This window comes from Magallana gigas, chromosome 3 (genome assembly GCF_963853765.1).
Source record: "Magallana gigas chromosome 3, xbMagGiga1.1, whole genome shotgun sequence".
NCBI lineage: Eukaryota > Metazoa > Mollusca > Bivalvia > Ostreida > Ostreidae > Magallana > Magallana gigas.
The window spans coordinates 50,756,711-50,767,635 of record NC_088855.1 but is presented as its reverse complement, the minus strand read 5'-3'; the positions used below and the strand labels follow the sequence as shown (position 1 = coordinate 50,767,635).

General features: G+C 34.5%; 2 long non-coding RNA genes across 2 annotated transcripts; one reads left to right on the top strand and one right to left on the bottom strand.

Moving 5' to 3' along the window:
- Window positions 1-905: 905 nt before the first annotated feature.
- LOC117692537 (uncharacterized) lies at window positions 906-3,182 on the bottom strand. Its single transcript, XR_004603871.2, has 2 exons — window positions 1,688-3,182; window positions 906-1,571 (listed from the first exon to the last, which is right to left on the bottom strand). It is a non-coding gene; the product is annotated as an uncharacterized lncRNA (long non-coding RNA).
- A 4,097-nt stretch (window positions 3,183-7,279) lies between these two features.
- On the top strand, window positions 7,280-9,699 carry LOC117692536 (uncharacterized). The gene is made up of 3 exons (XR_004603870.2): window positions 7,280-7,688; window positions 8,784-8,879; window positions 9,451-9,699. It is a non-coding gene; the product is annotated as an uncharacterized lncRNA (long non-coding RNA).
- The last annotated feature ends 1,226 nt before the right edge of the window (window positions 9,700-10,925 follow it).

Sequence of the window (10,925 nt, the reverse complement as noted above, 5' to 3'; positions counted from 1 at the left end):
AGTATACTTTAAAAAGACCTTAAAACCTCTTCAACCTAACCATGAAATTCCATATGTTGATGTTCGAGATACTCGGTAGATTTAGGGTTAGTTATAAAAGCCATTACAGCTTTTTTAAAGATATGAGGCATAACTGAGAGACAGACAAACAAAAAAAGCGATGCATTTCTCTGCAGGTGACACTATATAAATAGTGCCTGTTTGGGAGGGTAACAGTTGAAATTTCAACTCTTACCCTCCTAAAAAGGCACTTTTTATTTTATTATACTGAATGTCTTAATTTTAAAGAAAACTTAACAGTTTTTATATCTGTATGACATGAATTCTATATGGCGAACCGTACGTGCATAGTGTACGCGCATGTAACAATTTGTTTTGTTATACTTTCATGTTAAATACTGAAATCGGATTGGTTAAGACGCAGTTCATAATACTTTCTATTACCCTCAGCGTTAGCAATGCACTTAGCAACGGGTAACATTAAAAATTGTTACATGCGCGAAAACTATGCGCGTACGGTTTCGCTGTAGAATTCACGTTATTCCTATAAAAAAGCAGTAAAATTTTCTTTAAAATTAAGACATTCAGTATAACAAAATAAATAGTGCCTGTTTGGGAGGATAACAGTTGAAATAGACACCCCTCAAAAACCATTGTCAACCTCCGCTTTGCGTCGGTTGACAATGGTTTTCTCGGGGTGTCAATTTCAACTGTTACCCTCCCAAACAGGCACTATTTATATAGTGTTACACGTTGCCAAGTGTGTTGCTAACGCTGAGGGTAATAGAACGGATTACCAACTGCGTCTTAACCAATCAGATTTCAGTATTTAACATGAAAGTATAATAAAATGTAATACTGTAATGAGTTCTTTTTGGATTTTGTCAGCTGAATGAACAATAAGATTTTGTAAAGAAAATAAACAAGTTTAATTTGAAAAAAAAATTAATAAACAAAACAAATCATTATTCTCACTCCCCCTTTCACACCACTCTCATTCGAACATAACAAAAAAAAAGAATAATAATTCAATTAAACAACTGAACAAATATCTGATACTATCAACTAAATTCAAGATTAAATCACACTGTATCAGATATAAAATGGAAGTAAACTACAAAATGTTGTTTAGAAGCTATTTCAACCAATAAAACTCTTGTTGAAAAATTTACTCAAAAAAATATTAAAGTTCAATAATTCAAAATACCGTGAATTTACAATTACTTCAAATTTCAGCTCAAAAGCATGTATATGAAAATTAGCCTGTAATAACAGTCGCTTTTTTAACACTTAAAACCTCTCTGAAAATGAACTCAAGGTCACTATGCACTCGAGACGCTCCTGCCCTCGTCAAATTTCCTGTCCCTCTTGTCGCTATCCTAACCGAAAGCCCCGGACTCGCAGGTCTCTCGCTTCCAGTCTACGACACTGCCCGGATAGAAAGCCACGCCCCACTCAGCATAGAATGCGTCCCCGACCTTCGTCAATTGTCCCCACGACCTTCCATAGGAAAATTTCCGTCTAGCACACCAGTCTGTATTTCAGGTAATTGTATCAAACACCCTTACGCACTGAAAAAAACATACTGTGACTAATAAAGTCCCGATAAACATACAAACATACTACCAATTACACTAAGAACTAAATTACCAGCGAAATGTACAAAATAACAACAAAACAACCTTACCGGCTAGGAAAACATGTGCCCGCCTAACAGAATCCAAAATTTCAATGGCTACCCATTTCTCCTTAGTATTAAGCTAACTTGAGATATTCACCATATCTTGAAACAGGAGCTGCAAAACGTGGCACCCGGCTGATGTCGTTACCGGACCCTCTACTGACCACTACACCCAAACCGGTCACTTTAAATACTCGATCTAAAAATAGCACACTCACCCGACACTCGTCACTCACATACGGTAACCCATTCATAACAAAATTAAAGAGGAACACAAATATAAACACCAGTATATACAAAACTGAATCAACTTTATTACAAATACGTACTATTTTTAAGGAATTATTTTTTGAGTACGGTATTATAATGAAGATCAAATATGGTTGGGGGTCAAATACAATAAATAAAGATTTTTTACCTACCGGTAATACACTGTACTGTGTATGCATTCATTGAAATTTTACCGGTAGGCACATGTACAATATAAAAGAACTGTATGTAACTACAGTTAAACAAATGGAAGCTTGAATGTATGAGCATCTAGCTCTTGTTATTGTGCAAACACTGGTTGTACAGTAATTTCTATTAAATACAATTATAACACATAAATAAACTCAAACTGGTCTTTCAAGCTAGTAAGTGCATGATCTCCTGTCGTTTACATTGACCAGACACACTTTCTGTTTCAGCAAGATCGTACTCAAAGGTGTCACCTACCTGATCTATTTCAACTTCTACATCTGTGTCATCAATGTTCTCGTGCATAATGATGAAATTATGTAATGCACAACATGCAACAATTAAGTTGGGAATTTCCTCAACCTTATGCATATCTAAAAATTTCAGTTTTCTAAATTTGCCTTTCAATAACCCAAAACATCTTTCTATATCTACACGTGTAGAGCTGTGGGCATTGTTGAAACCTTTTTCCTCTAAAGAGAGATGGCCATTGTCTCTAAATGGTGTCAAGACAGATGCTGACAATGGGTATGCCGAGTCTCCAAGTAGATGAAATTTTGGAGGGAGTTCCTGAAGAGCATCATACAGGGGGCTATTTTTGAAGACTCGAGCATCATGGACAGATCCAGGATAGGCAGAGAAGACATCCAAGAACATCAATTCACTGTCACAAACTGCTTGAAGATGCATGGCTGGATATCCTTTCCTGCATATGTATGAATCGCGGTAGCTTGATGGTCCACTTATCGGAACATATGTTCCATCTAGAGCTCCCACAACGCATGGAAATCCTGCTCTTCCAAGAAAACCCTCTGCTGTGCTGTTGTATTGTTGCTCGTTTCTTGGCCAAGAAATGAGTTGTTGGAGGATAAGATGGTCTCTAAACACTGCATTAAATTTTGCAACATGATAGTGGAGAGTCCCTTTACTCACTCCAAATCTGTCTGCAACACTCCTGAAAGTTTCAGTATTTCCGACATACCATATGCAGGCCAAAGTGCGTCTTTCCATGGATATGTTCTTGATCTTTTGCATATAAGGCCCTATGAGTACTAAAAGTTCCTAAAATAATAATATATATATATATATATATGTATATGTATATATATATATATATATATATATATATATATATATATATATATATATATATATATATATATATATATATATATATATATATATAAACTGTGTAGAGTTACATGTATATCAAACATTTGACATATTAGAACTTCATAAAATTATGATTAGATTATATGTCATTTAGGTTTTCAAAATCAAACAAAGTTTAAGGTGGTATGGGACACCTGCATATTGTGGCGTACCTCTAATCAAAATAAACAATAAGATCAAATATAATTTTATAAAAGTGTTCATTCCCGATATTGTTAACTAAAAGCATAGCACAATAGTTTAGAGCGTTCACTACAAATCTGTAAATATTGAAAATTTTAAATCGATCAGAGTATTTTGAAAATAATGTACTTTTATCCACATGAATATCATCAGGCCCGGGTCCCATACCACCTTAAGAGTAAGCAAATGTGGTTTATTTGAAACAAAATTAAGACTTGAAAGGTAATGGTTAGGATGGCAATGGAGACCTCCCATATGAAATACACTACTGTTGAACAAGTAAGCAGTGGAGGGATTTGAACCCACAGGTCCCCATATCAGACTGTTAGCAACATGTATAGGTTTACGGTACATGTAAAGATAAAAGCTATTACTTAGCAAAGAAAACATGTTCTTGCATGTATACATAAATATGATAAAGTCAGAAAGTAAAAACCACCACCAAATCTGAACAATTAATAACTTATCTTCATAGCAGGCCTCAGTTGGATTTTACAAGTTATATATTTCTCTTGTACATACATGTCATTTGATCACCCCAAATCAAACCTAAAAAAAAAATTCTTCTCTCTCTCTTCTGAAAATAATCTTGTGGATCAATTTTTGTCAAAATTAAAATAAAAAATGATGATTGAGTCCATTCTTTGCAACATACATCATGTAGAGTTATTACACTAATAATGAAATTAAAACAGAGAATTACAATGCACATGTAGTATGTTGCATCAATATATTTACCGGGTATATTTATGTCATGATCATCCTAAAAAATTAATTTATACAAATGTCAGTCATTGATCAAAAAGGCACACTAAAATTCAGTGCAAACAGTTTGATCTCTTCACTTCAACATTCATACAAGCTTAAGGGTCAGTGATTGCAATAATATTGCAAAAATATTCAGTAATCACAAATCCTCAGTGAGTAATGTAATCAGGGTTATTATCTCAGAAAAATTGGTGAATGTCCCAACTATTAATCTCTCTATATAAAACCACATGTAAAAAAATGTAAATTATCTGTTAGGCATCACTGATTCCCTTTTGAAGAAGAGCTCTATATAAATATAGGAAAATCCACAAATAAAAAAAAAAGGTATGGATTATTTTTTTCTTCTAAATGATATTTTATTATTCATATATCATATCTTAAATTTAGGTAGATTTGATGGTTAATTTGTTGACCATCCATCCCTCCTAAGTGTTTTGACAATGCCTACAAACAAAAGGAAACAACAATCAATTATATTTGGATACCTCAAAAGAAGTACGACTCATTCTGAAATGTGCCTTAAACATAGGGTCACTGTACGTTGGGACGGTTTCCTCCACATAATTCTGCACACGTCCTGTGCCAAGAGTATCAGTTGTTGTTGACATTCTGGTGTACTGTAGTGGCAGAAACTCAATTGCATTTTGCAAATAATCAGATGACAAACTTCTGGAGGATTCGGTTTCACGTCCCAGTTCATCCATCAATATTTGAAATATTGTAGATTGTTTACTGGAAAATCTGAAAGACAGTCTCAGAACTGATGATCTCACATACAATTTCATGTGACAAAGGCTATATGGTAACAGTATATGTTATAGTGTATATTATATGTATACTCTGTCCCAAGATATTTTGGATTCACATTTGGCTTAATTGCTTGATATTTATAAATACCTCAGGATTCAAACGATATTCATTCAAAAGTATGAAAAATTTCCAAGATTTCTCAGTCAAAACGCCCCTGTTAGCTTATCAGGTTTCAATACAATGCTAAAAAATGTGATGTCTACGGAGATTTTGTATTGCAGCAAGCCCGGATGATAACGTTGAAATATTGCGCGATGTATTCCGAGTGTATTCCGAATGGAGAAAAGATGTAAACATTCCCCATTATAAATCTCCGTAAGGAATCTGTTTTCGTTCCTGTGAATTTTTCCGAGTGAAAGATGATAATGTGTCAATGAAATTATCTTGGAAAATATCCCTTTCAACTATTTCAATTGCACTTCTTTCACAGGTAAGTGTACTTTTATAAAAAATCGCCCAAATGTGCTGCATAAATATCTTGGGACAGACTATAGTAATATTCATTCAGAAACTCATAATCATTCATACTTTAAAATGATACATTTGTAACGATTATAATTTAAGTAGGCCTAGTAAACATGTGTTTAAAACACTGATCATCAACTTGGAAGAATTCTATTCTGCTTAGATTCTGAACAAGAATTTAATGTATTCTATAAACACAAAATAAATTGCTGAAGTAAAAAGGTTGAATGAATCTGCACTATATTTACTGCAATGAAATGAAAGAGAATAAATATATTGAGTAAAAACATATACACCTACATTATGTATAGTTATAGTAATTCTTAGGAGTACTGTAGTGATTGTCAGCTTGATAGAGGTTACCATAATATTATATAAATAGTGCCTGTTTGGGAGGGTAACAGTTGAAATTGACACCCCGAGAAAACCATTGTCAACCGACGCGAAGCGGAGGTTGACAATGGTTTTCGAGGGGTGTCAATTTCAACTGTTATCCTCCCAAACAGGCACTATTTATTTTGTTATACTGAATGTCTTTTTTAAAAATTTTAAGAAAATTTTACTGCTTTTATATAGGAATAACGTGAATTCTACAGCGAACCGTACGCGCATAATTTTCGCGCATGTAACATTTTTTAATATTACCCATTGCCAAGTGCGTTGCTAACGCTGAGGGTAATAGTAAATATTATTAACTGCGTCTTAACCAATCAGATTTCAGTATTTAACATGAAAGTATAACAATATTCTTTAACATATACCCTGTAACCCTTACTATACTTGTTTATATGTGTAACCAGAGACATAAATAACAGCGGTACATAGAATTACCGAAATACCCGCGATTTACCGAAATACCCGGTGAAAACACCGAAATACCCTTCAAAAACACCAAAATGCCCATTATTACACCATAAGTGAGTGTATGTCTAGTATTTTATATAGATAGTTATTGTAAATAAAGTTAATTTTTGGAATAAATGTATATTTATTATAATACTTGAACTTGTGTTATATACGTCTGCAAGAGAAAGGAGCAATTCTGATAGGAATTACGCCATTAAAATAGTTGCTCTTTTTATAGTTGCTTCCACTCTATATGGATTTTTGATGGTTATTATATGATATTAAAAAATAAAAGCTAATAAACTGTTATTTTTAATTCTTAGGAATAAAATTTCACACCTCTATTCGAGTGAAAAGCAATTCATGCAAGAGTTATCGTTCTTAACCCAAATTCTACACATGTTAAAATTCGCAATTAATGTCAAAATAATTACATTATCAAACTGAAAATTTGGGAAATACATTTAAACACTTAGATTTCAACTATGATGTTAAATATTTGTGCTCAAATGAGGCATTTCGGTGTTTTTGAAGGGCATTTCGGTAAATCACGGGTATTTCACCAAATGGGTAATTCTAGTTACCCAAATAACAGTTATTTATGTCTCTGGTGTAACGTTAATATTTTACAATGTAGTATGGCACGAGTTGACATATATGGCAAGGAATGAGGAAATATGTAATATGCAATATCTATAAAAAGACTTCATTTTTATAACTGAGCATTTCTTAAGTGTAAATTAAGAGATATTACAGCAGGATGGCAGCTGGATAGATAGTAAACAATGGACCTACTTAGAACTTTTGGAGTTTACTTCCGACGCCATCCTTCCTTGAATTGGAAGCAGACGATAATAAGATGTGACAGACAAACCACTTATTTGATACTCTGTATGTTAAAAAACTATAAACAGGGACAAAAGGTGGTTAAAATGTCACTTCTCTACACAGTTGCTTGGGAAAATACACTGAAAATTCTTCGCAAGGCAAATCCTGTAAACAAAAGAACTAAAACAAAAACCGTTAACGTCTTAGTTGATGATTTCCGGAAACAAATACATATCATAACTAACCATATCCGTATTTCGGCCAAAAAATTGTGTGCAATTTTCATTTCACAAAATTTCGCCGCCTTCTTGGATTCAAGGGCGAACAACGTTGAGAGTGTGTTAGCGAGTGCTCGCGATCGGCTCTCGCTAACGTGATCGTTCAGAAGCGAGCGCTCGCGAACGGTGGCGAGCGCTCGCGCTGTTGAACGCACCTCTGGTCGCACGCCAGTATGGCTGCCTGCAGGAATAATGTAAGTATGCAGATGTTCTTTTACAGATTTTTATTATATATTGGTGATTAATATGTTTTACGGTGCTTCCGTTATGGCGAGCGCAGCAAGAATTACACATACTGTACCTTGCATCATTGTCAACTTCTAGTTTTATTTAGGTATCAACGAACGTCAAAGAATTTTTGAGAAAGTATTGCTCTACAATAAGTATGCCAAAGGTACTAATTTTAATGGTTATGATACATACAGCGCAACCCCTACCCAGAGAGAGAGGGAGAGAGAGAGAGAGAAAGAGATAGAGAGAAAGAGATAGAGAGAGAGACCGGTACCTGTTTGTAGGTGTGTAATTTCCCACTTTTAAATTTAATGGTCTGACTATATGCAATATCTACATAATTTTTTTACCTGTTTATTTTTTCATTTTATTCCTTTTTATTTAGTTCAAAATGTCCTATTGTTTATTTCCTCCCTACTCATATACTTACCTGCCTACTGTACATGCATGCACAATTACTTTTAAAATGGATCGATACGACAGTAAAGTATGGCTCTTGCTAGTAAATATATAAAAAATCTCTATATTAAAAAAAAGTTTAAAAACAAATCATATGTCAGTGAGGCAGGTATCGCAGTCTATACTGAAATAGCCTGTACACTCATTACAAGATGTTTGATCCATCTCTAAATTTATCGCGGGAAATATAATAGCGCAAGTGCACTGTGACGTCATCCATGACTTTGTTCGTCTTTGTTTACGTTTCTCGAAGGTATGGAAGCATGTAACAAATCTTTTGAGTCTCGCCAAAGCATATGCGGTACTCAAAACGTGTCTTCAAACTTTAAGTCACCGTAAATTACGAGTTAAAAGTCGGCCATTTTTGGCATAGCACCACGGGTGAAAACATTAGAGAGCATTATGGGACGTAGACAAAAAATTTAGTTTGATGAACTGTAGGTTTAGCTCGTTCTTTTTCCCGCGCACACTGGTTCTTAGAGCTCGCTTCGCTAGCCGGCGCTGCGCGCCGGCGAACTGCGCTCGCTATAATACAATAATGTTCTCAAAACTTTTAAATAAAAATTTGGAAGCAAATTAAAGGCAATTTTCTTGTACAGACTTCCATCTGCTCGGTAACATGGCTGTCTCCTATATTATTTGTGAAGATGAATAGAACCATGCAGATTATCGGCTCAAGTTAAGGAACATCTAAGGTAACTGAATTTAATATAATTATTATATTAAATATTTAACGTTAGGGTAGGAATTAAAGACACAATTTTTTATCATTGACGTCAGATGATCAGAATATGTCAGGGCAAAATGATATAATTGTTCTCAATGCAGATTTAATAAATATTTCTGTCGTATGTTTGTATATTAAATTATCGGCATGATATAGTGATAATATAAGATCAGAAGCTGTGGGTCTTGCACGGATCTAAACAAGGTGGGATATATGATATCCAGAACCCCGCGCCCCTGGCCTACTCCCCGAAAAATTCAAATTGACTTATTCACAGTAAAAAGGCAGTTATATTGCCAAAAAATTCTGATACACATATTAAAACTGTGCACAGTAGAATAACCCCCCTTCCCACAAAAAAAATTATTGTTGGATTGAAAACTATATTTAATAAGACACAATAATGTATTACATTTTTTTAAAATCATAATATATTGAGAATTTTTTTCTGCATTATTATTTTATAATGTAAATGCAATTCTATATATATCAATTTAATTTTTTTTCCATTTTATATGATTATTTTTTTTAATTTACAGCAGCATTCTGCGAAAACGAGCTTTTGAAGTTATCAACGAGGTCAGAACTAGAGAACTAAACAGGAACTGAACTAAAGATAGTGACCAAACGCATTTATTGTGATTCGTTATTCATGCGATTGGGAAAGGGGATGAATATAGGAGGAAGAAGATTGAAGGAATGTGGAAGTATATAGATCGACTATGAAAAAAATGAAAATTTGAATATTAATTATATTTCTGTGAGAAAACAATAAAGATTAGACTTACTGTTAATCTTTGTGAGGTTGTTTTATAAAGACAAAGTTTGGGGAATATTGGTTGGATTAAATCGTTGCCCCAACTATGTAGGTGTGTTAATCTTAAACTGATCGTTACCCAATTTGAACAGCAGAGAAAGCGTATATGCCTATATGTTCGTTATAATCATTCCAGGAATTGGAATGGCCAGTCTCGCCGTAAATGTTGTTCGTTGATCTCAAGCAGACGAAATCGTGAGAAGACGCTTAATTTTCTATTAAGCGAATTAAATAATTCTGTTTATTAATTTAAAACTTTAAATTTTCTATATTTATGAAGTTGCATTTTGTTTGCTGACAAATGAACTCGGCACGTCTTTTAACCCCAAGGAACCCCAAGGAAACCCCAAGGAAACCCCAAGGATACCCCAATGACAGAAATGAATAACTATTGATACCCAAGGGGGTCTCATTAGAGTGCAAGGGTCACCCCTTACCCTTGGTACCCCAATTATACCCCAAGGAACCCCAAAGATAACCTAATAATACAGATTTATAACTCCTGATACACCATAGAACCCCAAGGAACCTCAAGGATACCCTAATGATACAAATTTTAAACTCTTGGTACCCCTGGGGACTCACTGGTATTCCAAACACACCTCTAAGAACCACAGGGAACCCCTGGGATATCCCAAGGAACTCCAATAATACCCTTATAATACAGAATCATAACTCTTGATACTCCATAGAACCCCAAGGATACCCTAATAATACAAATTTTAAACTCTTATTAACCCTGAGGACTAATTGGTATTCCAGATACACCTCTAGGAATCTCAGGGAACCCCATGGATATCCCAAGGAACTCCAAGAATACCCTAATAATACAGAATCATAACTCTTAATACTCCATAGAACCCCAAGGATACCCTAATACATTGTAATACAAATGTAAAACTCTTGATAACCCTGGGGACTCATTGGTATTCCAGATACACCTCTAGGAATCCCAGGGATATCCCAAGGAACTCCAAGAATACCCTAATAATACAGAATCATAAATCTTGATACTCCATAGAACCCCAAGGATACCGTAATATGCTGCAATACAAATCTAAAACTCTGGATAACCCTGGGGACTCATTGGTATTCCAGATACACCTCTAAGAATCCAAGGGAACCCCAGGGATATCCCAAGGAACTCCAAGAATACCCTAAAAATACAGATTCATAGCTCTTGATACACCACAGAAC